Below are 25,886 nucleotides of genomic sequence, written 5' to 3'. Positions count from 1 at the left end.
AGCTCAGACCCTAGTCTTTTGTTCCTGGTGCTTGCTCCAGCCACTAGTTCTAATGGCTGTTCCAGCCACTAGGCTAGACTGCCCTCATCCTCATCAGCTGATAGTTGGGGCCCGATCCAGGACTTACTGAAGTCCATGGAAGTCTTTTCATAGACTTCAGTGGGCTTTGGATCAGGCCCCCATTCTGCAGAACATGGTTACACTGGTGCCTCTTGGTGTGTGGAACTTCAGCATCCTATAGTGTCCTACCTCCATCGACCTCTCCCCATTTTGGGGAAAATGTTCCACTTTCAAAGGTGTTTTCTTGTGAAGTTTATAACAGCCCTCCAGTCTGACTAATATTTTGTTACATCTTTGATGTTTCTGTATTGTTGTAGTTTACATTTTGTCATATATGCAGTACCTTGTGAATCTTGGCTTAAAGGAGTTCCATATTAGGTAAAGACAGGGTACTATGTAATATCGGGGTGGACCTGAACCCTGTAGCCGAGCAACCCCAAACTCTGATAGGAGGGCTTCAAAATCTGCAGCACAAACCAGATGTGAATTTTAAGGCTTGGGTCCATCTGTACCATGTAGCTGTAGTTAAATGAATTATTTTAATCTTCTAAAATAGAATGCAAGTGCTATGGTAATTAGCTAATTAGTAAGAATGTTAATTAGATTAATTATTGTTTATACAACATTTAGAACATAAAAAGCCCTTTATAAATTATAAGTATTATTAATTAGTATGAGACCTACCAGCAGCAATTTCTTAGCAATACAAAGACACAGTCACTCCATATACTCCAGGGTAACTACCATCTTAACCCTTTTTAGCTAGACTTGTCCACATCCTATGCTTATTCAATCAAAATGCTCTTAGAAATTAGTGTTTTTTCCCCCAGGAATGCAGACAGCAGAATCAGGACTTATGTAAAAGAGAACAGGGAGAACATGTAGAATTCAGTTGAATGTAATTTAAACAAAGGAGAAAATATGACTCAACTAAACTACTGAGGAATTTCTCTGATGCTGACAAGTATCGGGGGTAGCCATGTTACTCTGTAGCCACAAAAGCAACAAGGAGTCCGGTGGCACCTTAAAGTCTAACAGATTTATTTGGGCATAAGCTTCCGTGGGTAAAAAACCACTTCTTCAGATGCATCTGCATCTTAAAGGTGCCACTGGACTCCTTGTTGTTTCTGATGCTGACAGAGTGCATCTCATCCCAGTATGGGCAGAAGACACTGCCAAAGGCTGGAGATGGGTTTTTTGGGTGTGGCATAATGCCATCTTGTGGACCATGTAGATACCTAGTGAGTGAGAGAGAGGGAGAAAGGGGCAGTGTAAGCCCTCTCTGAATAAAATGTTGCATCCAGTCACATCCATTTAATTGCTGTGGTAACAATTAAATAAAATCTCTTACTGAAACCAAAGATTCCTTGCTTCCTCAAGAGTACTACACAGGACTCCCATGAAGGTCAGAGGGAGCCACACAAGCACAGCTGAGGACAGAATGTGGCCACCTAGGGAAGTTAAATTCAGGAAGGCACATGGCATAGTAGGGTTTTCCCCACATATTGTTATTCACCCAATCTGACAAAACCTACCATCCCTTCTCTGGGCAAGATGGCAGTTGGACATTTGTGCTATAATGTCATGTTCAGAGATTCCCTATTCTGGAGGGATAGCTCAGTGGTTTGAGCATTGGCCTGCTAAACCAAAGGTTATGAGTTCAATCCTTGAGGGGGCCATTTAGGGGACTGGGGTAAAAATCTGTCTGGGGATTGGTCCTGCTTTGAGCAGGGGGTTGGACTAGATGACCTTCTGAGGTCCCTTCCAACCCTAATCATCATCTATGATTAGCTTCACTCTGCCTATGCCAGCCACCAATGGAAAAGAGGTAGAGAGATTTATGGCTTCATAAACTCATTTGAGACAGAGTTAATCATCCAAAAATTGCATCTCATTAAAGATTGCATCACTCTTTTTAATGTGAAGATTACAGGAGTGTGACAGCGTCAAGCCAGATGGCTACAAGAGAGTGGCTGAAGGTAGATACATTAGCTCCAGGTTAAGCAGGTCCCTTTTCCCTGGGTAAGATAACAGGGGCTATTCCAGAACACTCAGGAACTTTCTAGAACTAATTAAGGCAGGCAGGCTAATTAGGACACCTGTAGCCAGTTGGGAAGTTACTAGAAATAATTAAGGCTAATCAGGACACCTGGTGTAAAAAGGCGCTCACTCCAGTTAGTGAGGTGTGCGTAAGGACCTGGGAGTGAGAGGATGTGCTGCTGGCGGACTGAGGAGTACAAGCGTTAACAGACATCAGGAGGAAGGTCCTGTGGTGAGGACAAAGGAAGTAGCCCAGGGAACTGTAACTGTTCCAGAAGGCACTCTAGACAGCTGCAGTCCACAAGGCCCTGCAGGGCCGCCCGGGGGGGGGGGGGTCAATTTGCCCCGGGCCCCACAGGGGCCCACATGAGAGATTTTCTGGGACCCCTGAAGCAGGGTCCTTCACTCGCTCTGGGGGCCCTGGAAAACTCTCACAGGGCCCGGGCCCCCAGAGCTTTTTCCACTCTGGGTCTTTGGCGGCAATTCGACAACAGGGGGGCCTTCCGCTCTGGGACCTGCTGCTGAAGTGCCCCGAAGACCCGCGGTGGGGGGTCCTTCAATCCCGGGACCCGCCGCCAAAGTGCTGGGTCTTCGGCGGCAATTCGGCGGCGGGGGGTCCTTCTGCCCTGGGACCTGCCGCTGAAGTGCTGGGTCTTTGGCAGCAATTCGGCGGCGGGGGGCCCCCGCCGCCGAAGACCCCAGGCCCCCTGAATCCTCTGGGCGGCCCTGGGGCCCTGGGCTGGAACCCAGGGTAGAAGGCAGGCCAGGATTCCCCCCAAAACCTCCCAACTCCTGATCCAACACAGGAAGATCTCTAAGGCTAGCAAAATCCACCAATAAGCGCAGGACCCACCAAGGTAGAGGAAGAACTTTATCACAAGGAGCCATTCTTGGATTGATATCTTTCTAGCTATCTGACATATTAGATCTGATCAGAAAGCTTCTCTTTCATTCTCTCACACCATAGCAAACTAGCTGTCACATTTGCACCTTTTTATGTTAGATGGAAGAATTAAAGTTTACCATGAAGACTTTTGTTTTCAGCACAGTTCATGTAACTTCTCTTCATTCTTTCCAGTATTCTTCAGCTGTGAAGGCCCTGATCCACAAAGGTACTCAGGTGCCTAAGTCTCGGGTTAAGCACTTATGTCCCAGTTGTAGTCCCCGCTGTGATCTATAGAACTCCTACTGGACCCTGTATGTGTCTGTGTTTCTGCATCTGGGTGTGCATGTAGCTGCCTCACTGTAGGCATCCAAACACCTGTCTCCTGCCTAAATCCCAGAATGATTCATGAATAGGGGGAAGATGGCATTCATCCACCTAAGTCATGTGTGGGGCCTGATCTGGTAGGCATGGTCAGGGATTGCATACCGCATCAGGTTCCATTCAGAATCCATCTGGCCAGAGGTAGAGGTAGGTGACCAGATAGCAAGGGTGAAAAATCGGGGACAGGGGGTGGGGGGTAATAGGTACCTATATAAGACAAAGCTCCAAATATCGGGACATCTGGTCACCCTAGGGGGAGGAGGCAGTGGTGGTGCCTATCTTATAACTTTTATCCCAGTAATAAAAGCATTCTCCTGAGACGTGGTAGAATCCTGTTCAAATCTCTTCTTCCCCTCTGGTAGATAAGGGGAAATTGTAACTGGGCCTCCCACATCCTAGGCAAGTGCTTTAACCACTGGGCTACAAGTTATAAGATGTGTAGCATCACCTACTCCTCTGGCCATTTTTGGGTGGAATGAGGCAGGTGCCTAACTCATTCCTGCAAAAGCAGCAAAGAATCCTGTGGCACCTTATAGACTAACAGACGTTTTGCAGCATGAGCTTTCGTGGGTGAATACCCACTTCTTCGGATGCAAGCAGTGGACTCCACAGCTTGCATCCGAAGAAGTGGGTATTCACCCACGAAAGCTCATGCTGCAAAACGTCTGTTAGTCTATAAGGTGCCACAGGATTCTTTGCTGCTTCTACAGAACCAGACTAACACGGCTACCCCTCTGATACTTCATTCCTGCAAGAAACACCTTAGGTGCCTGAGCCACCTGATTCCAAGAAAGGGATTCTCCTTCCCGGCTAACTAAGCAGAAATAGGCTCCTCCATGCAGCCCAGACTTAGATGCCTATCTCTGTGAGGGGGCAGGGCTTCAGACACATCACTCTCATCAGCATCTCCCTAGCTAGCTAGCTGGCTCCTTGCCTAGCATGCTGGCTTTTGTGGATCTCATTCTAAGGTGCCTGTTTTCTCCCATTGATTGTATAGGGAACCTAGGTGCCTCACTCAGGCTTTGTGGGTCACAGTTTTGTTCCTGTGATTTTCTAGGTGCCTAAAAGTCAGACGCTGTGATGCTGCAACGTAAATCCCTTTGTGTATCCAGGCCTCAGTGCCTTCAATTTCCTCACTCCCAAATGACTTCATATCTGTAGACTTCCCACTTAGCTGAACTGTTTGAAAGTGACTGAACATAACATCTTTCTGAGTGACTCATGGCTCTTCATGTGGTCAGGAAGAAGTAGCTCCTTTAAGCTCTGAAGAACATTTTACATTTTTAAGGTTGCTCTTCGTAAACCTAGAATGTGCTTGATTTTTTTAGTGTTATTCCAAAGAACGCTGCGGACTAAGGGCCAGATTGAGGGGCCCTTGCTCATGTGGAACAGTACCTTCCTCCATCTAGAGCCCCCCCCCTGATTTCAGAGAGACTTCTTGAGGAGTAAGGATCCACTCAAGCCCATGTCTTCATTTACAAGCTTAGGTTGACGTAAGTTATGCCTGTTTAGACTGCCGCAGTTAGTATATCAGCTGTGCACAGGCATACTTGGCTGCTTGTCTTGGCGCTGCACGTACTCACCAGCAGTGCTTGTGTCAATGCAAAGTGCAGTGCACCATGAGTAGGTTTTCCAGTATGCCATGCACCACCATCTGGTGCAGTGGTGTTGGGAAAACTTTCACAATGCATTGTGGGATACCATCTCTGACAGAAATGTGGTGCCCACAGAGATCAGCACTGCTGTCATGAATATTGCAAATACCGGATGCACAATCCTCTGGTATTTGAAAAACTGCAACAACAGGAGACGTGACAGGTTCTTTGAGGACAGATTGCTGATGTACATAGTGAAAAACAATTCAAGGTTGTTGGTGACATTCAAAGGATGGCTGCAGACAGTCGAGTGCCACTTCTGGGCCTGAGAAACAAGCACTGACTGGTGAGATTGCATCGTATTGCAGGTTTGGGATGACAAGTAGCAGCTGCAGAACTTTTGGATGTGAAAGGCCATGTTTCTGGATCTGTGTGCCAAGCTCATCCCAGTTCTCCAACGCAGGGACACCAGAATGAGAACTGTACTAACAGTAGAGAAGCGAGTGGTGATCACACTATGGAAGTTTGCAATGCTGGACTGCACCGGTCAGTGGGAAATCATTTTGGAGCTGAAAAATCCACAGTGGTGCATGTTGCCATGCAAGCATGTAGGGCCATTAACCAGATCCTGCTATGCAGGACTGTGACTCTTGGCAATGTGTCGGACATATTGGATCAGCGTGAGCTGGTCAGGGAAAGTGCATGACACTCTCATCTTTCAGGAGGGAAATTGTTTCCTGACCAACGGATTACCATTGGCCATACTGAAATGCCAATAATGATTCTGGAGGACCCAGCCTACCATTGCTTCCTTGGCTCATGAGGCCATATGCCAGCCATCTCAACTGCACCAAGGAAAGACTCAACTACCAGCTTAGCAGGTATAGAATGAAATTTGAATGTGCTTTTGGTACATTGATGAGACATTGGCAGTGTTTATTCACATAACTGGATCTCAGAAAAATAGCTGCCTGTTGTGTCCTGCATAATATCTGTGAGGCAAAGGAGGAAAAGTTACCGCCAGGGTAGTGGGCAGGGTCGGAGTGGCTGTCTGCTGACTTTAAACAGCCAGACACAGGGGCCATTACAAGAGCTCTATATGGAGCTATGCAGATGAGGGAAGCCTTGACAGAGCACTTCACAAGTCAGTCCCACTAATGTGCTGGGCTGTGCTCTTGCTCTGCCGTTTTGGGGGTTGTTAGGAATATTGCAGTATAGTGCTACTTGTACATTTATAAATATTACCCTGGTGTCTTTTGCTGAAGCTGTGAAGTATGCATTGCTTGCTGTACATTTATAATCATTACAGTGTGTGTTTCATTGAACCTCTGAGTTCTGTGGTCCCATACAATTACAAGGAGTGGGTGCTTTGAGTACCACTATGCATTGTGCAGCATGTGTTGTGAACTAATAACGATTAGTTCATTTAAAAAAAATGCATAGCAAAAACAGTGAGGAAACCCAATGTGTAAATAAAAAAAGTCCACACAGTACAATCTTCTAACATAAATTAATGGAACGGACCTTTAATATTAGACAGACAGGAATGTTTTCTGCCTATTTCAGTGGACAAATGTAGTCCATTTTGGCTACACGCACACCAGCCGTGGCTCTCACAGGTTGGCATATGTGAAGGTGTGGTTTTCCTTGCAGTCCTCTGGCATGAAGTGGTAGGGGTAGGGATGTGGCCCATGATGACACGTAGAATGTTGGGGAGTATAGGGAGCTGTTACACAGGAGTTTTCCAGTGACTGAGAAGAATGGTGGGTCAACGAGCATCTGCAGCATTTGTCTTTGCTACCTGAGAAGCCAATATCCTGGTGCACCTCCCTCTCTGTTTCCTGTTGGGTCTCTTTGGCCTCTCTCCTGTCTGCTCTTTCCTTCTCCATGCTGTCTGCCATATTGATCCTCCAGGCCCTTTGTTCATCGTCCGATGCAGCACTGGCTTGCAGGATCTCTCTGAACATGTCACATCGAGTCCTCTTTTTTCTCCTTCTCAGGGTCAGGCATTCTGTAGGCATGGAGAGGGCACCCTCAAGGGCTTAATAGCAGCAGCTACAGATAAAACAGATGGGCATATCATTGGATTTACAGTCACAATAGAAAGGGAGAGAAAGGTTTCAAAACTCCTTTCTCTTAGGCCAGTGTGGGAAGAGCAGCCAGCACATCCCTCGGCCCACTCTGCTTCCCACAGCCCCCATTGGCCTGGAGCAGTGAACCGCAGCCAGTGGGAACCGCGATTGGCCAAACCTGCAGACACGGCAGGTAAAAAAACTGGCCCGGACCGCCAGACGCTTTCCCTGAACAAGGGGCGTTCTGACTTTGAGAAGCACTGTCTTAGGTCATGTCTACATTAGCACTTTTGTCGGTATAACTGTTTTGTTGCTCAAGGGTGTGAACCCTCTCCTCCTCCCCCCGAGCAACATAAGTTGCACCAACAGACGCGCCAGTATGGACAACTACCACCGCTCGTTGAAGGTGGTTTAATTATGTCACCAGGAGAGCTCTCTCCCACCGGCATAGAGTGGCTACACTGGAGACCTTACAGCGGCACAGCTGCATCACTGTAAGCTCGCTAGTGTAGACATGGCCTTATTCCCATAGCATTTTCTAATGAGACATGCTTATTGGCACTTCAGCTTTGGAGTGCCTCTGCAGATCACCACTCTCCAGCCCAAGCCATGGTGAGTATGGCCTGCCACAGGCAGGGGGAGGGAGAGGGATGGGGAAGGAGGAGGGAATTAAGTTTTTTGGTTGTATGAAACAACAAAACGTCATCTCCTATTTGCATGGGTATGAGTATGGGGCAATGGCACTGAATACTGGCACTATTTTCCACAGCCATTGATGATTTTAGCTCATATGTCACTTCTGAGGGTAACAATGGCACAGAGAGCACAGGTACTGCTGGCATCCTAAAGCCACCATACTCATATGCCACTAGCCTGTTGACTGCAATGGTGCCTGCCAACGACTGGTATGGGAAATGTCCTATTGTGGGGGGGAAATAAGGCTGCCACCCCTAGAGACCTTCAGGAGAGGACTGCAGAATATCTCCACGAAAGTTTCATCTAGATCTCTTAAGAGGGTAGAAGGGTCATCCATAAACAAACTGCTCCCCATGTGCCGTCACCTCCACCTAACCCTACAGGGGAATGAAAAGCAGATAACAACTCTACCCCAGTTCTTGTGTTTGATAAGTAAAACAATGAAAAGTCAATACCTGTGTCCTGTTAATTTAGGGGTGGGCCGAGTGCCAGCTTTACATTTAAACACTGTAAGGAAAAATATATACACAGGCTTACCTAAGGTCTCTTTCTGAGGCTCCTTCAAGGTATCCACAGTGGACTGCACAGGCTGGTGGGGTCTCCACCACGTATGGTATGAATCTCGTTGTAAAAGCGGCAGGTCTACGACTCAGCACCAGATCCATTGTTGGCCTCATCGTATGTCTGCCACAGTTTCTTTGCTTTAATGCGGCACCACTGCTGATCCCTGCCATACCCCTTCGCTTGCATCCCCTGTGCAATCTTTTCACAGATGTCCATGTTTCTACAGCTGGTCCATAGCTGTGTCTGCACAACCTTTTCTCCCCAAAGGCCAAGAGATCCAGTACCTTTTGAGTACTTCAGGCAGGAGTCCAGAGTTTAAAATTGTGACCAGAACAGGAAACAAGTCATTGTGGGACAGCTGGTGGAGGACTTTTAGGATCAACATAGGTCGCACAGTGTCTGTGTTGACCTCAGTAGGTCAACCATGGCTCAATGCCATTTGGGGAGGTGGTTTTACTGTATTGCTGTACAGGCATCTGGAGACAAATTTGAATGTAGATATGAGCACAAATAGGTCGACACAAGGTGGATTATATCAATCAAATTTTGTAGTGTTGACCAGACCTCAGTGTGAGCGAGGGGCTCAGAATATGACCCTAAATAATAACTTCCAAACTCATATAAGCAATGATCACAGCAGAAGTGACCGAGAAATCAGTTCAGAAAAAATAATTCCCTGCCTCCCGCACATGCACATGTACAATCCCCAAACTCCATCTACACATGAAATGATATTCTTTTCTGATATTCAAAGATGCTAGGAGCCACCTTAATCTCCCTTCTGCTTGAGGAAAATGGGGAAGGTCAATCCATTTCCTCATCATTGTTAGGTGCGTACAGATTTGGGTATCTAATGTTAGACATCCCAGTTTAAAAACATGTCCCCATATCCTTTCAGAACTGGGATTTTGTATTCCCTTGGTTTGGATTGCTACATACACAAAAAGCTACATACTATTTCTATAAGTGTAGCCAAGTGCTTGATTAACTCATGGTTTGTTATTAAAAATGTCCAAGAGACCAAATAACCAAGCATAGCCAATTTACTGCCTAAAGAAAAAAAAACCAGTATGATATGAAAGAGACATACATACCCCTCCTTTTGAGAAGCAGTTCTTATCTTGCAGCATGTTCACCTTACACAGTAAGCGTGCTTCCAAGGTGCACCCTAAAAATCACCTCTATTTATAATAGGGATGTTTACAAGCTAAAACCCTTTATACATCATTTAAGATTCAACCCACCAACTTCAACTTGTTTCTCTGATAACATGATGCACTCCTCTTATGTTTTGTTTAGGACACAGCATTCCAGGTACTAATAGGCGTGAGGTGAAGCCACCTCCTAAACTTGTATCAAAGGCAGGTCAGTCATGTATCTTGTCTTTGACAGGATTTATGTTTGCTAATTCCAAAAGCTGCGTTTAGCTTTGTAGCGTATTATAGGATTGTCAGAGTCTACCCTCACTTGAAACTGGGCGGTTTCAAAGTGAGGACCCGCATGTCTTCCCCCACCCCAAAATCCTAGGGTAGGTCTCCCCTTCGGCTGCCACCACCCGGTCAATTCCGTGGGCCGGGACACCCCTGTTTCCCCCCTTGGGAACACAGATCAATTCACAGAGGAGGAACCTCCCCCCTCCTCCCTCTCTCCAGCCTGCTCTGGAGACAGAGGTGCCTGGATTCAAACGCCTTGAATCTCTACACACAGGGAAGCAGCCCACTTCCCCCTCCCCTTCCCCTGAATTTCCCCAAGGGAAGGAATTAACCAAGTCCAAAGAAAAGAAAAGAATTTATTAAGAGAACAAAAGAAAATACAGAATCTCTATGAATCCAAGCTGGGCACTCATAGGGTATAACCTTGCTAAGTTCTGGAGAGACTTCTCTCTCTTTCTCAGTACAACCAGTACAAGCAGAATTAAGAATAATCAATAACAAACACACAGAATTGCAAACATAGGATTATTAGATAAGGACACAAAGTATCTTTCTAATACTCACTATCTTGACTAGAAGAAATTAGTTCAGAAAGGTGGAACTTGTAGGGACTTGATTAACTCGTCTGGTCTCTTGAACTCCAAACGGCCAAAGACAAAGACCCCCCCCCCCAAACAGAGGGAAAAGTTCCCTCCTAGGAGTTTCAAATTCTCTTCCCTGATTGGTCCTCAGGTCAGATGCCCACCAGGTACTATGCTTTAACCCTTTACTAACTATTCATGACACGCCCCCCAAATCGTCACAGTGGGATCCACTGGCGGCGATTTCCTCCTAGAACTGTAAAACAACCAGAGTAATAAAACACATGCACTATTACATCGACTACTAAGCATGAAAACATATTAAGAACAGTTTTTAGCCACTTGATTCTGGGAAACTTTCACGAGAGAGTGCATCAGCAACTTTGTTGGAAGCTCCTGAAATGTGTTGAATGTCAAAGTCAAAGTCTTGGAGAGCTAAGCTCCAGCGGAGAAGTTTCTTGTTGTTTCCCTTGTTGGTGTGAAGCCACTTTAGCGCAGCATGGTCAGTTTGTAGCTGGAACTGCCGGCCCCAAACGTATGGGCGTAGCTTTTCCAAGGCATACACAATGGCGTAACATTCTTTTTCACTGATGGACCAGTGGCTTTCCCTCTCAGACAGTTTCTTGCTGAGAAACACGACAGGATGGAAGTTGTGATCCGGTCCTTCCTGCATTAGTACCGCTCCTACCCCACGTTCAGATGCATCGGTGGTAACTAGGAAGGGTTTGTCAAAGTCTGGGGCCCTTAATACAGGGTCCGACATGAGCATCGCCTTAAGCTGGGTAAAGGCTTTCTGACACTCATCAGTCCACTTAACTGCATTTGGCTGGGTTTTCCTGGTCAGATCAGTTAGTGGGGCAGCGATTTGGCTGTAGTGTGGTACAAATCGCCTGTAATATCCGGCCAAACCTAAGAAGGATTGGACCTGTTTCTTTGACCTTGGGACAGGCCACTGTTGGATAGCCTCCACCTTGGCCTGTAGGGGGTTGATGGTTCCTTGTCCCACCTGGTGTCCTAGGTAAGTCACTCTGTTGTGGCCTATTTGACACTTTTTGGCCTTAACCGTTAGTCCTGCCTGCCTGATGCGCTCTAAAACCATTTTCAAATGTTCTAGGTGTTCGGGCCATGAATCAGAAAAAATGGCCACATCATCGAGGTATGCAACTGCACAGTCTTCCAATCCTGCTAGTAGACCATCCACCAGCCTTTGGAAGGTGGCAGGTGCATTCCGCAGTCCGAACGGAAGCACAGTAAACTCATACACCCCTGCATGGGTGATGAAGGCAGATTTTTCCCTGGCAGGTTCATCTAGTGGTACCTGCCAGTATCCCTTGGTTAAATCAATGGTAGAGATGAACTGGGCACGTCCCAACTTTTCCAATAGCTCATCAGTGCGTGGCATTGGATAGTTGTCTGGACGAGTTACAGCATTTAGCTTACGGTAGTCCACACAAAAGCGTATTTCCCCATCTGGTTTGGGAACCAGAACCACTGGAGATGCCCATGCACTGGTAGAAGGGCGGATGATACCCATCTCCAACATGTTGTCAATCTCCTGTTTAATAGCAACTTTGGCATGAGGTGACACCCGGTAGGGTGGTGTTCTAATCGGGTGAGCATTACCTGTGTCAATGGAGTGGTAGGTTTGCTCAGTCCGTCCTGGGATGGCTGAGAACAAGGGGTCGAAGTCAGTGCACAGTCCCTTGATCTGTTGCCGCTGTAGACGTTGTAGGGTTGTGGAGAGGGTCACCTCTTCCACACCACCATTTCTTTTACCTTCGTAGTAGACACCTTCAGGCCACTCGGTGTCATCTCCTTCCTGAACTGTAAAGTGACAGACCTGTAATTCTCTGGGATAAAAGGGCTTTAGAGAGTTAACATGAAACACTTTAGGCTTTAAAGAGGAATCAGGGAATGTTATGAGGTAGTTAACAGCTCCCAGGCGCTCCTGGACCATGTATGGTCCTTCCCAGGACGCCTCCATCTTATGGGCCTGTTGCGCCTTCAAGACCATGACCTGGTCTCCTACCTTGAAGGACCGCTCCTTGGCATGTCGATCATACCAGACCTTTTGCTCCGCTTGAGCATCTCTTAAGTTCTCTCGAGCAAGGGCCCAAGAGTCTCGGAGGGTGTTTTGAAGGTTGCTTACAAAGTCCAGAATGTTAGTCCCTGGAGGATGTGTAAACCCCTCCCATTGCTGCTTTACCAGCTGTAATGGCCCCTTAACCTCATGGCCATACACCAGCTCGAATGGTGAGAATCCTAAACTCGGATGTGGAACAGCCCTGTAGGCAAACAGCAACTGTTGTAACACTAGATCCCAATTATTGGAGTGTTCATTGACGAATTTGCGGATCATGGCCCCCAAAGTTCCATTGAACCTTTCCACTAGGCCATTAGTTTGGTGATGGTACGGGGTGGCAACCAAGTGATGCACCCCATGAGTTTCCCACAGGTCTTTCATGGTCCCTGATAGGAAATTTGTTCCCGAATCTGTAAGAATTTCAGAGGGCCAACCCACCCTGGTAAAAATGTCAGTTAAGGCCTGGCACACAGTGTTAGCCCTGGTGTTGCCTAGAGCTACTGCTTCCGGCCATCTGGTTGCAAAGTCCACAAAAGTCAGTATGTACTGCTTTCCTCTGGGGGTCTTCTTTGGGAAAGGACCCATAATATCCACAGCTACTCGCTGAAATGGGACCTCCATTATGGGAAGTGGTTGGAGAGGGGCCTTGATCTGGTCTTGGGGTTTTCCTACCGTTTGGCATACCTTACAAGACCGGACGTAAGTGGCTACCGCCTTGCCCATCCCCTCCCAGTCAAAGGACCTTCCCAACCTGTCTTTGCTTCGTTTCACCCCAGAATGGCCACTAGGGTGATCATGGGCTAAGCTTAAGAGCTTTTCCCGGTACTTGGTCGGAACGAGCAACCGTTTTTGAGGATGCCAGTCCTCCTGGTGTCCACCAGAAAGAAATTCCTTGTATAACAGTCCTTTCTCCACAACGAACCGGGATCGGGTAGTAGAGCTGAGAGGCGGTGGGTTGCTGCGTGCCGCCGCCCATGCTTTCTTGAGGCTGTCATCGGCTTCCTGCTCTGCTTGGAACTGTTCCCTTGAGGCGGGAGACACCAGTTCCTCTGGGAGCGATGTAGGTGATGAGGTTGTTTCCGCTGACTGTGAACCGCTCTCCGCTGGTGCACAAGGCGTCATTTCAGGCTCCGGCTGAGCCTCTTGGGTAGGGTTGTCTGCTGGTTTTTCCAGTTCAGGCCCGTTGTCGCCCTCTGGCGGTGGAGTTGTAATAGCTGGCGCCGGTGCTGGCGCTGGTTGCTCTTCCAGTTCCGGTTCTGGGACTGGATGTACTATGGCTGCTGTAGGTGTTGGCCTGGGATCCGGTTCCACCACCTCTGTCTGGGTCTCTGGTAACACAGACGGGGTCCCGGTGGATGGCTCAGGAACAGGGATGGGTCCGGCAGCTCGTCTGGCTTGGCTGCGTGTAACCACTCCCTCTGTTTTTTGCTGTTCAATGTGTCGGGCCAAGTCGTTCCCCAGTAGCATGGGAATCGGATGGTTGTCATAGACAGCAAAAGTCCACTTCCCTGACCAGCCCTTGTACTGGACAGGTAAACGCACTGTAGGTAATGTTACAGGTTTTGACATGAAGGGTCGAATTGTCACTTTGGTTTTCTGGTTGATGAATTTGGGGTCCACGAAGGTTCGGTGGATAGCTGACACATGTGCTGCAGTGTCTCTCCATGCGATGATCTCCTTTTCGTCCACTCTCAAAGTTTCCCTATGTTCTAAGGGTATTTGAGATACATCTATGTCCGGCTTTCCTTGGTGTGAAGGTGCAAGGAGTTGCACTCAGTTTAGGTTCTTTGGGCATTTGGCTTTGATATGCCCCAATTCATTGCATTGAAAACATCGCCCAGTTGATGGGTCACCGGTTTGTGTTGGTCTACTGGAGACTGGTGAGGTAGAAGGAAAGGTAGAGTGTGACTGTCCGTGGGTTGTAGGTGTGGGTTTGATTGGTCCGCGACGGTAGGGTTTAGTGTCGCTGTGTACCCTGTTGGATTCGCTCCCCTTGGCAGTAGCTGTCGTGTTGTCTACCGATGCCATCCATCTGGCTCCAATCTCTCCTGCCTCAGTGAGAGTTTTTGGTTTACCATCTTGGATGTAGCGTCTAATGTTCTCAGGAACACCATCTAGGAACTGTTCCATCAATATCAGGAGGTGTAGGTCGTCTAGCTCCTTAACCTTGGATCCTGATATCCAGGAGAAATAGTGTTTTTCCAGGTAAGCAGCGTGCTCTGGAAATGACATCTCTGGTTTCCATTTCTGGGCTCTGAAACGCTGACGGGCGTGATCAGGGGTGATGCCCATTCTGAGTCTGGCCTTGGTTAGGAACAGTGGAAAGTCGTCCATCAGGTCTCTAGGCATTTCAGCTGCCACCAGGGATAATTGTCCGCTGAGCTGTGACCTCAGCTCCAGCATGTATTGATCTTTAGGAAGATGGTATCCAATACAGGCCCTCTCAAAGTTTTCTAAAAAGGCCTCAACATCATCCCCTGCCCTGTAGGCGGGAAATTTTCTCCGAGAAGGTTGATCAGTAGGTTGAAAAGGGGTTGGATTGGTTGGCTCCTGCTGCTTAGTCTTTGCTAATTCCAGAGCCTGCTGGTGGGTCTCCCTCAGGATTTCCATTTGTCTCTTGTGCTCAGCCTCTTGTTTCTCCAGCTCCCTCTTGTGGTTAGCTTCTTCCCTGGCCCTTTCTGCAATAATTAGTTCCATCTGTCTTTGATGTTCTTTTTGTTTTTCTTCAGCCTGCAGCCTGGCCAGGTCAAGTTTGCTAATTGTTTCACCAGTACTCATGGTTGTGTGCCTTCTGGTGCTGGCCACACCCCTATGCAGTCAGTGAACTGTCTGTGGTGTTTGACAGTCCCTAACCCTGGCTATGATAACTTGAGTAAAGAAAGAGAAATCACTCCTTTGTATAGCAAATTGTGGTTTGTGTAATGTTACTGGTTTGTACTGAGAAAGAGGGAAAGAGTAAAAAAAAATTCCTCTGTCTCCCTCTGCTCTGAGTTGCTGTACCCAGCAGCCCAGCTGAAAGGCTGCTGCTAACAATACCCCTGAGAAAAATCTGGTCTATTCCTCAGGGATTTGTGTTCTCCTGTCTTCTGATCCTTTCAAAAGACACAGGGAGAAAAAAAAAAAAAAAAAAAAACCTGGCTGGAGGGTTTGTCTCTTCCCCCCCCAAACCTGTTTTTCCTGTTGGATGGGAATGTACTTTGGCGAGCACTTCCCCCCACCTTAGGAATCCTGAGTGATACCTGATATCACAAAGGAAGGACACACCTCTAGGGAAGAGTTTTTCCTCAGCATAGCCAGCAGAGAAAAAAAACTCCTCCCAACCCTGAAAACTGCTTGAAACTTGCCTTTTCCTCAAGCTGCCTCAAGCAAACAGAAGAAAACTGCTTCCAACAAAGCCTGCTGGAACTTAATTCCCTCCAGCCAACCTGGCTGAAACTGTAAACTCCCTCTTCTGTCAGGTTGCTTTCCTGCTCTAGAAGAAGAGAATAGCTCCCTTCAGCGTAGCCCAGCTGAAAAAAACTCCTTGTAACAATGGGTTCGAAACTCCGCTGCCACCATGTCAGAGTCTACCCTCACTTGAAACTGGGCGGTTTCAAAGTGAGGACCCGCATGTCTTCCCCCACCCCAAAATCCTAGGGTAGGTCTCCCCTTCGGCTGCCACCACCCGGTCAATTCCGTGGGCCGGGACACCCCTGTTTCCCCCCTTGGGAACACAGATCAATTCACAGAGGAGGAACCTCCCCCCTCCTCCCTCTCTCCAGCCTGCTCTGGAGACAGAGGTGCCTGGATTCAAACGCCTTGAATCTCTACACACAGGGAAGCAGCCCACTTCCCCCTCCCCTTCCCCTGAATTTCCCCAAGGGAAGGAATTAACCAAGTCCAAAGAAAAGAAAAGAATTTATTAAGAGAACAAAAGAAAATACAGAATCTCTATGAATCCAAGCTGGGCACTCATAGGGTATAACCTTGCTAAGTTCTGGAGAGACTTCTCTCTCTTTCTCAGTACAACCAGTACAAGCAGAATTAAGAATAATCAATAACAAACACACAGAATTGCAAACATAGGATTATTAGATAAGGACACAAAGTATCTTTCTAATACTCACTATCTTGACTAGAAGAAATTAGTTCAGAAAGGTGGAACTTGTAGGGACTTGATTAACTCGTCTGGTCTCTTGAACTCCAAACGGCCAAAGACAAAGACCCCCCCCCAAACAGAGGGAAAAGTTCCCTCCTAGGAGTTTCAAATTCTCTTCCCTGATTGGTCCTCAGGTCAGATGCCCACCAGGTACTATGCTTTAACCCTTTACTAACTATTCATGACAAGGATATATATCTCGTGATTTAGGAGAGCAAAAATATTAAGGTAACTGTCCACATGCTGGATGTAATACAATATGAATATGGTGCAGCCTACCAATACACATGACATCATACCCTTCACATGACATGGAATCCTTGGACCAATTTGGTCACAGTTCAGAATTCACCTCCAATTCATTTTTGAAATGTCTGCAAAAATTTTCAAAAGTGGCCAGTGGCTTTGGGTACGCAATCTGAGACACCTTAAAGGAGCCCCCTTAAAACCTCTCAAGTTAGGCACCCAAAAACTCAGGCATCCCAAACCACAGGCCATTTTTAAGAATCTTGGCCTAATTTTTTATGTTTCATTAAACATTATTTATAAAACAGTGGCTAGGATGTCAGCCACAACACTCACAAACAGCACATTCATTTTTTCCTGTGTTTCATGTTTCAGCAGTAGCTTTCTTACTAGACAGGCCTTTTTAGATCTTTTACTTCTTATGGAATCACAGAGGTTAGAGATAGAAAAATCCTTTTAATTGGTACAGTCCATTATTCATTCTCCCAGAACCCATCTAAATATATTCCATTGCATTGTTGGGTGTAACATTCCACAGCAACTTTTAAAAAACCAAGACCATAGGCAGGTGTTAATCAGCATAACTCCATTGCTACACTGATTTGCACCAGCTGAGGATCTAGCCCCTTGTTTATAATAGTGCTTTAAAAGTGACTTCAGCAGAGGTACACTGATTTACCCCAGTTGAAGACCTGATGGCAGGGTTCCTGTTCTCTTGTTAGAGGATGCAAGTAATCTTCCCCACTGAAATCAGTGAGAGTTTCTTCATCTTCTGCTGTGTTAGAATAGGGTCTTAGGGACTTAAACCTAGGAGGCAAATCAGAGAACATACATGGTGGGAATTTGCCACGTGAAAGGTCTGAGATCAGTCCTGCAATCATGCTGTATGCAAAACCCTGATCAAAGTCAAAAAGAGACCCCTTTGGGCTCTTTGATTTGAAAACAGTTAAATGAAATATTTTACAAGACTAAAACAACCAAACAAAAATGGTTTTCATTGGATTTTATGTGTAATTAATGCAAACATTCCTATTCATATTTGCACATCTAAATTTTGGCCCTACAGATAAAAAAACAATCCTGAAATCTGCTCCAAGCAAGTGAACCTTTATGCTGGTATGTAATCTCATTGAAGTAAGTGGGGCTTCATATTGGTGCATGGGGGTCACCCTCGTAGATCAGATTGCAAGACTAGGCCCATAATTGTTTAGTATATTTTACTATTTAAAAAAATTATTTTGGGGGTTATTAATATATAGTATTGAAAAGGAGATGCCAGGTAGCTAATATGTAGGATCTGATCCTCCTCTAACTTACATTACTTTTACACTGGTGGAATTCTATTGATTTCAGTGGAGGTATTCCTGAGAGCAGCATCAGGCTCATGATCAAACTATAACCTCCTACTTCTTACTAAACAGTGAAATGCAGTCCCCAATCACTCAGTCCACTTACTGTGGGTCTTCTGAGGTTTTTGTCCCCCCCACCCCACAAACAGGACCGGCTCCAGACCCCAGTGCGCCAAGCAGGCGCGTGGGGCGGCATTGTCCTGGCAGGGCGGCATTTGGCTCCGGTGGACCTTCCGCAGTCATGCCTGCGGGAGGTCCACCGGAGCCCCGGGACTAGCGGACCTGTCGCAGGCATGACTGCGGAGGGTCCCCTCTTCCCGCGGCTCTGCTTGAGTTCCCTCAGGCATGACTGCGGCGGGTGCGCTGGTCCCGTGGCTCAGACGGAGCTCCCGCAGGCGTGCCTGCGGATGCTCCACCAGAGCCGCGGGACCACGGGACCGTCCGCAGGCACTTCTGCCCCGGCCGCGGGACCAGGGAAGGGCGGCGCGAGCGGCGCGGCACACCACCCTGCTTGGGGCAGCGGAATTTCTAGAGCCGCCCCTGCCCCCAAATAAACTGAAAGCTGTGAAATGTCTGATATGGGTTCTTTGACTTGCCAAACTCTGGGAAATTACTTGTATCCCGTGATTATCTCTTGAATTGTAGGAGCATAAAAAAGTCAGTGTTGGTATCTCTAGTCTCAGTTTACTCTGTGAGATTCCTTGGCCAGATTTCCCCTTCCCACTCAAAAAGTTGCAGGAAGGGACCTATGGGAAGGAAAACTCAGTGCGGAGAACCTTATGGAAATTGTCCCATATTGTTTCCTGGAGGTCAGCAGAAGTTCAGCCCACAAGATCAGAGATCCGAGTCAGTTGGGTAAACTGAAAGCCAGAGAAGAGAGTGTGTTAGAGGTCTGGAGGAGTAAATTCATCTAGCCCCATTACATTGTTTTTCAGTAGCTGAGGATCTGGCTCAAGGTGTTGCACACACAACTATATGTGATTGGGCAATGACATTTTTCTAGAGATTTGTTTAAGGTGTAACAACATTTTAAAATTGTTACATTGGTAATTTAAAAAAAATGTAGCCTCTAATTTCCATCTCCTCTACCTCTCCCAGCATGGGCTTGGAAGCCGGTTTTGTCTCACCTCTGAGTTCTCCTGCACTGCCTTCTCCTTTGTTGATTATGTGAGTGTTGGAGTCATTTTCCTGGGCAAGGAGGATTCACCATCATACTCTCCATAGCTCACTGTTGCTATTCCTTAACTGGCTAGATGGATCACCTGGAGCAATACTGGTGGAGGGATTTTGAGGGTCTGGAACTGGGTGTTTTGCACAGTGGTGTATGCTACTCCAAACGGCTTATAATTGGTGAACAATATGGAAGTAGGACAATCTGGTTGAAAAATATGTAAAAATAAAAAATGTGCAAATTATCTACAAACTGAATCTCCAATCCAGAAAAGCTCTTAAGCACGTGCTTAACTTCAAGCATGTGAGCAATCCCATTGGCTCAATAGGACTATTGATGTGTTTAAAGTTAAGTGTAGGCCTAAGAGTTTTGTTAGATCAGGGTTGGGGTATTCATAATCTTGCAGTACTGAGCTCCAAATCTATTAATTTAACATCACAGTTGAGCGGTTATGGACCATACATAATACAAACCCCCTCCAACATAAGGGATAGTTCAGTAAGATAAATTCTAGGTGCATGCTAGACTCATAGAAATTAAGTTACATACATACATACATACATACTTGCAGTATGCAATAACAGCACCATTTGCTTTTTGCTTTATGTGTGACTTTTTTGAGGCTCTTCAGATTGAAATCTCTGATCCAATTAAGAGGTCACAAAGTGTCAGGAACACTGCTTTCACTCTATTCACTTTGTGCTGTTCCTTTCATTTGTAACCAGTCACTGGAAATATTTTTGAAATCATGGAAATGGTTCTTTAAAATTTGTCTGTGGAACTGAGGCACATGATCTGCTCCATAACCTGTGCAGTTAGAGGTGACTGCATCAGCATGCAAAAATATAGATGTCTGTGGGTGAAGAAGAGCAGTTAAGAGTCTCCTCAGTTGTACTGGGACCAAAGATATTTACTTGTCCCTTCTTCAAGTTTATTCTCCTAAACGTGTTTTCAGTTCTGATCAAAAGTACCACCAGCTCTGACAGATATTCCTGCTCAAAGGAAAATGCCTGTTGTCAAGAACAGAACTTAATTTAGAAGGGATAGAAAATAGATGAAAAGTAAGTGACTAAAAGCCCTGGGCCCTGATTATATTTACTCTCAGTCTGTCAGTGCCCTCACTCACTCTGAGCTTTGGAGAATCTGAATCCTTTACAGCAACACAGTGCTGGAAAGTACCCTGCCAAACTATGCATCACTAAAACATGCAGAATTCACCTTTCACAAGTGATCTGTGGTAAGTATCAGCAGATGTAAGGAAAGGTGCCGCTTGCCCTCAAACATTGATAAACAAATGCCAGTAGGTGTTCAGGTAAGGAATAGTAAGTAACGCTTTCCAGTTAATCTCAGTACAAATCAGATAGAGCCAGTTGCAGAGTTACATTGGTTAGGCATTCATGATTCCACACTATGCAAACATTTTTATAAGAAGCCTGTAAGTCAACACATCACAGCTATGCAGTTGATTCATGAAAATAAAACTTTTTTTTTTAAAAACACTTACCACTTTTTTCTCCCTAGAAGGGGTGCTGGATGCTGGTTCTTAGCCGCTGCAAGGCTGCTGTGTCAGAATCCTTATCCTGCAGTGGGGTTTGTTGCAGCCTATCGGTATATAGTGGGTGTGGTTTTACTGTATGCAGCATGAATGCAGCATTTAATGATGGGAACAGGCTTTTACTTTGTTGGTGTTTGCTTTATTTTTTTTTTAAAGGTTACTCTAGTGCATTTTTTTTCTTGGATTCCAGGAAACAGGAGCAAAATATGCGTGAAAAAATCCTTTAGAAATCGGCAAGATTTCAGTACAAATTGTACGTGATGCACAAGAAAACCAACCAGAACAACACTCAAATTCTAGTAATGAGATCTGAGAACAGTGGTAACTTGCTGGGTGTTCAGACTGGGGTCTGAAATCCAACAGGACCATTGAAACAGACACTCCTTCATCACCACAAGACTCTGATAACTACTCTTCTCTTAAGCCCTCCTTGAAGTGAAGAACCCAGGGCTGGCAAATGCTTAAGGTCAGCCATAAGAAGAACAACAGTACAGCTGTTCTCTAGAAAACTAGCCAATCAACCTAAGTTTTTCTCTTTCTCTCTCTCTCGGATCACTGTGCATTTATAAACTATGTTTTCATAACTCAGTTAAATGGTAACAAAACCCATGAAGAATTACTATCCTATACATTGTTTTAAAACTATGATGAATAGCTATGAGATCTAGGGGATGTGTACAATGTACAGACACTTCTACAAGTTGTCTCACTTACTCTATGTGTAGTCCATACCCATTATATATGTGTAGTCCAGTACCTGTTTCAAAGGAGGTGGGTTATAGTCAGCTTCAGTGAATTTGGAGAGTTCCACTGATATGACACTATTTATTGCACATCTTGAAAGCACACTATCCAAATACTTTACAAAACATAATTTAATTACATGCAGTCCATCTGGGAACTACTAGGAACCTCCTTTCATGGCTCAGCTGAGATGAACGCCATCATGGCTTTTCAAACCCCAGGAGTCACAAAGGGTCAAGACTGTGATTATATGGCAGGCTGGGCCTACTTAGAAAATCCAAATAGCCCTAAAGGGACTAGGATGGAAAGCGAGCCTCTCGTCGGTAGTGCTCTGTTCTTTGGCAATTGCAAACTCCTCTATGTAGCCATACAGCTAAAGGTTTCTGGCCCAGGCTGGTATGAATGTTCTGTGTCAGTAGAGGTGGGTGTGAGTGGGTAAGCGGGTATGTGGATTTATATGGGGAAGTTGAGTGAGGGGGCAAGTGGGAAAGGAAGTTCTCTTTGCCAATGCAGGGCTTTGCGCTCTTCAGGGCTTTTTATGCATAGGAAAAAAAATGACGAGGGCATTATGGCTAGGATTTTCAAAGGAACCTAAGGGAATTAGGTCTCAAACTCCCATTGAACCTTACTAGGAGCTGAGCACTTAACTACCATAGGTCCCTTTATAAATCCCACCCTACAGCTTTATGTGATGGACATGACTGGCAATCCAGAAGCTTGGGAGCAGGGGTGGAGGAAAGGCCCACTTAGAGGCATAACTCCCTGCCGGTAGCTTTCTCCAGTGGTTGCTGACTGAAGACTCAGTCCTCAGAGGTGCTGAGGACCCTCAGCTCCCTCCGACTTCAATGGGAGCATCTGGTGTGCAGCATCTCTAGGGATGGGGCCCAGAGAGATTTGGGGCGGTGGAGTCAAAAAGGCTCTTGGGATCTCCCTGGCTTATACCGATAGAACAGATATCTTGCTCCTAGATGTTATTGCAAGGGTGCTTTATAAGTCAGGATTTTAGAGAAATGTGGTGGTCCAGATCCTCTGTTGGTATAAATACAGCTCCCTGCACTCATCGGAACTACACTGACTTATACCAGCTAAGGCTCCAGCCCAGTGTAGTTGATAAGTGTCTAGATGTTTTAATTGCATTTATCTTTAAAGGGCAGGAATTTAGGCTAATGGTACACTGGGGGTATTGAAAATGAGGGGTAAAGTTCTGCTCTCAGATCTTGGTTATGAAATCCAGCTCTCGCAGCAGGAGTTCCACGCGTTGAGGGAGCAGGATATTGGAGTGGCAGGCTCCAGTGAGGGTGTGGGATTTGCCCAAGATTTGTACAGTCACACTCGATATATCCTCCTATATGTTCTGAACAACGTGCCTCATCAAAACGCAACCTCACACAAGCCAGGGGCCGATTAACCCAGTTGCAGGCTATCTGTGAATTTCTCTTGTCAGTTTATCCACTGTTAAATGGGCTGGACATACAAATAAAATGATATATTTTAAAGTATCGTGGATGTCTTTCTATCAAAAGATGGGTTGGGCTCCTGAAGTTAATGATATGCATGGGAAACACTTGCTCTATCCTTGATACTGTGATGCAGCTTTCTTAGGAAAGTGCCAAGGTTTTTGCAGAGGAAAAACTTCCCACTGAGGAGCCAACTGCTGCATTGATGCCATTCTGCACAGAGTACCTGTCAGGGGAGGGGTTTAAAGCTCACTTGGGTATTTCCCTGCTCCTGGGGCTGTCTGGCTACTCTGTACTGTGCTAGGGCAGCAGGATGGCTGCTTTAACTTATGTTAGGCTACAGTGACCACATGGGGGCAACAGTGGAGTTGAGGAACAGTAAATTGCTGTGGTGGTCTGCTTGTGCCCACTTACCTGCAGGAGCTCACCCCTTCCTTCCGCCAGCCCTGCCCTACACTAGAGTGTAACCCTATGGAACTTGAAAACCCTAGAGAGCTTTTCATCAAGGCTTGAAATAGTTCAGGGAATATTTATTTGGCAATCACAGAAGGCATTTCTTCAGAAATCATTGGTTTTTTAAGTGAAAAAAAATCACTATTCAATTCAGGCCTCCACACCAATTCTGAGTTCTCTCAGGGGGCTCAACTCAGGTGGGGTGGACAGTGTGAGGTACCTTTAAGCCACTTTTGCATCGGCCGGGTCCAGCTGGAGACCTGTCTTGCCTCTGGCACAACTTAAAGCCACCTCAGAGGCAGTTCTAAATTACACCAGCTTCCGACATTCATGTCTGGGTTACTTCACTATCCTAGGCTAGCCAGAATGCAACTCTCCCACTCTGAGATGGGGTATAGAAACCCCAGATGGGACAATATGGGGTTAATGAGCTAATGTAGGCTAAGATGGCAGTGCATCCTTGCACCTGTGAGCAGTGTCAGACTTAGAGGGAGGAGCTTAAGAGAGAGACCTCCACAGCTCAGTGGGTGGTAGACCAGGGAGGGGAGCAGATTGTTAATCTTCAGCTCCTGAAGAGAGGATTGGCTGAAGGTGTCCCCTCCCCAGTTGACTGATTCCCCCTCCCTGAAGAAAGGGATGGCCAGATGCTCATGCACCTTGCAAGAGACCCATTCCCCACCATTACCTGTAAACTCAGTCCATTTCCATTAATTCCTCTTGTTTTTTGTTTGTTGACTACCGCGGGTGGGGAAAGACTTAAAAATGATCTGGTTGGAGGGCCGAGTCAAAGGAAGAGGCAGACAACTGCAGGCCTGGAGCAAGCATTGGCTAGAAATACCTGACAAAGAGAGAGCTGCTATGCCATATCTGGCCACAAGGAGGTGCTAGTCGTGAGTCAGCCCCTTCACACACACACACCTAATCCTGAGCTGAGGGTTGCAAAGGGACATGATGCAAGATGTAGTCTCTTGCTCCCAGGGTTTAGTCCCAGGGGGACATTCTGCCTCCTTTATGGCCTCTTCATGCTGCTGGAATGCAGTGAAGAGGCCACAAAAGGGGAGAGACTAGGGGCCCATTTCCCTCACTAAATAGATTAGTTTATAATTTGGAAGAAATAAAGCAAAGGCAATTTTAAATGTGCTGTGCAATAAGCAAGGTCAGATTTCCTGGAGCTGGATGCTTGACACGTCTGTCTTGCCAGGATTCCATCATCTGTGTGTTGATCCAGCATTCTTCTCCCAATTCCCCCTCACTACCCAAAGATTGTTTCTGCTCCAGGCCTCACACTTCATTCTCTTTGCATGAAATCTTGGCAATATTTCCCTTGCTTTAAGTCTGGCCTCTGCTTTTTTCTCACGCTTCTGCTGGTTCACATGTCCCCTCCCTTTCTCTTACAAAGCCCTCATTCTTTCAGATGCAGAACTAGAGCACTATTTCTACTTCAAACCACAAATCTTCTTTCCCACCCTCCTCATCCCCCCACACCTCCTTCTCTTTTATAGTCCGTGGGCCTGAATGTCTCTTTTTTTGCAAAAAATCATGCAAGGCAATAAAATCACCACCAAAAGTGCACACGTGGCAAGCTGCATGATCAACACCCCAAATACCTTCTGCAGAGTTAGGAAGGAATAGAGTTCAACCAATAGTCACATAAATTCATAGCACTGATTACATCCCTGCTACAGACACCACATCAGTGCTCGTGAAATGCTGGATTTAGGTGCAGAAACAGGCTGGTTACCAGGGAGCAACTCACTGGCCGATATAGTCTAGGCAGGGCTGGTCAAGAAATATATGGTTTTGTGTTATTTTCTTTCCTCTGCCATAACTTTGGATAAAAAAAAAGGTGTGTTTTTTTTTGTTTTCATCCAATTTTGCAAGGGGGGGAGTTTGTCAAATAACTGAAAACCAAAAAGTTTTCAGTTTGGTGGCTTTTTAAAAATGAAAATCCAACATTTTTTTTTAAGTTTCTGTTTTCCTGGACATTTCCATTTTGTCAAAAGTCATTTTCCATCAAACTGAAGTTCTGACAGAAAAATTTCAACCTGCTCTCGTTGGTAAAAACAATCCCCCAACAGCAGGGGCACTGCCCAAGTCTCAGTGCTAACCACGGGGTATTTGCTCCACTTGTGCTGCACAGACACTGTCACAAAACTAGATGACTTCATACAGGAAACTTTTTAAATTGGCATCAAGGCCAATCAAGCTACAGGCACAGCCCTGCCCCACCACTGTAGTTATTAAGACTTGCACTATAAACAACCCCCAGTATTTCACCCCACAAGCACAATCCCCTCACATGCGCACTCATGCCTGCAACCATCTTCTCACAAGTCCATTGCCTCTACCCACATCACCACACACACTTCCCCTACCCTTGTT

The 25,886-nt window shown here is 46.2% G+C and overlaps 2 long non-coding RNA genes across 5 annotated transcripts in view; one reads left to right on the top strand and one right to left on the bottom strand.

Moving 5' to 3' along the window:
- LOC123356559 overlaps nt 1-23,038 on the top strand; it is a 102,157-nt gene extending 79,119 nt beyond the window's left edge. For 3 of the 4 annotated variants that reach the window (XR_006575391.1, XR_006575388.1, XR_006575390.1), the window contains 2 exons: nt 17,842-17,909; nt 21,041-23,038. This is a non-coding gene — a long non-coding RNA (uncharacterized LOC123356559). Of the gene's footprint in view, nt 1-17,841; nt 17,910-19,222; nt 19,292-21,040 lie in introns of all 4 variants that reach the window. The other variant, XR_006575389.1, reaches the window with a different exon arrangement.
- Nucleotides 6,577-9,463, bottom strand: LOC123356576. The gene is made up of 3 exons (XR_006575392.1): nt 9,389-9,463; nt 8,268-8,770; nt 6,577-7,017 (listed from the first exon to the last, which is right to left on the bottom strand). It is a non-coding gene; the product is annotated as an uncharacterized LOC123356576 (long non-coding RNA).
- Nucleotides 23,039-25,886: the final 2,848 nt, after the last annotated feature.

Source organism: Mauremys mutica, chromosome 1, assembly GCF_020497125.1.
Source record: "Mauremys mutica isolate MM-2020 ecotype Southern chromosome 1, ASM2049712v1, whole genome shotgun sequence".
Classification (NCBI taxonomy): Eukaryota; Metazoa; Chordata; order Testudines; family Geoemydidae; genus Mauremys; species Mauremys mutica.
Note: the sequence above shows the minus strand (reverse complement) of the source record. Positions and strands in the feature narration are given on the sequence as shown.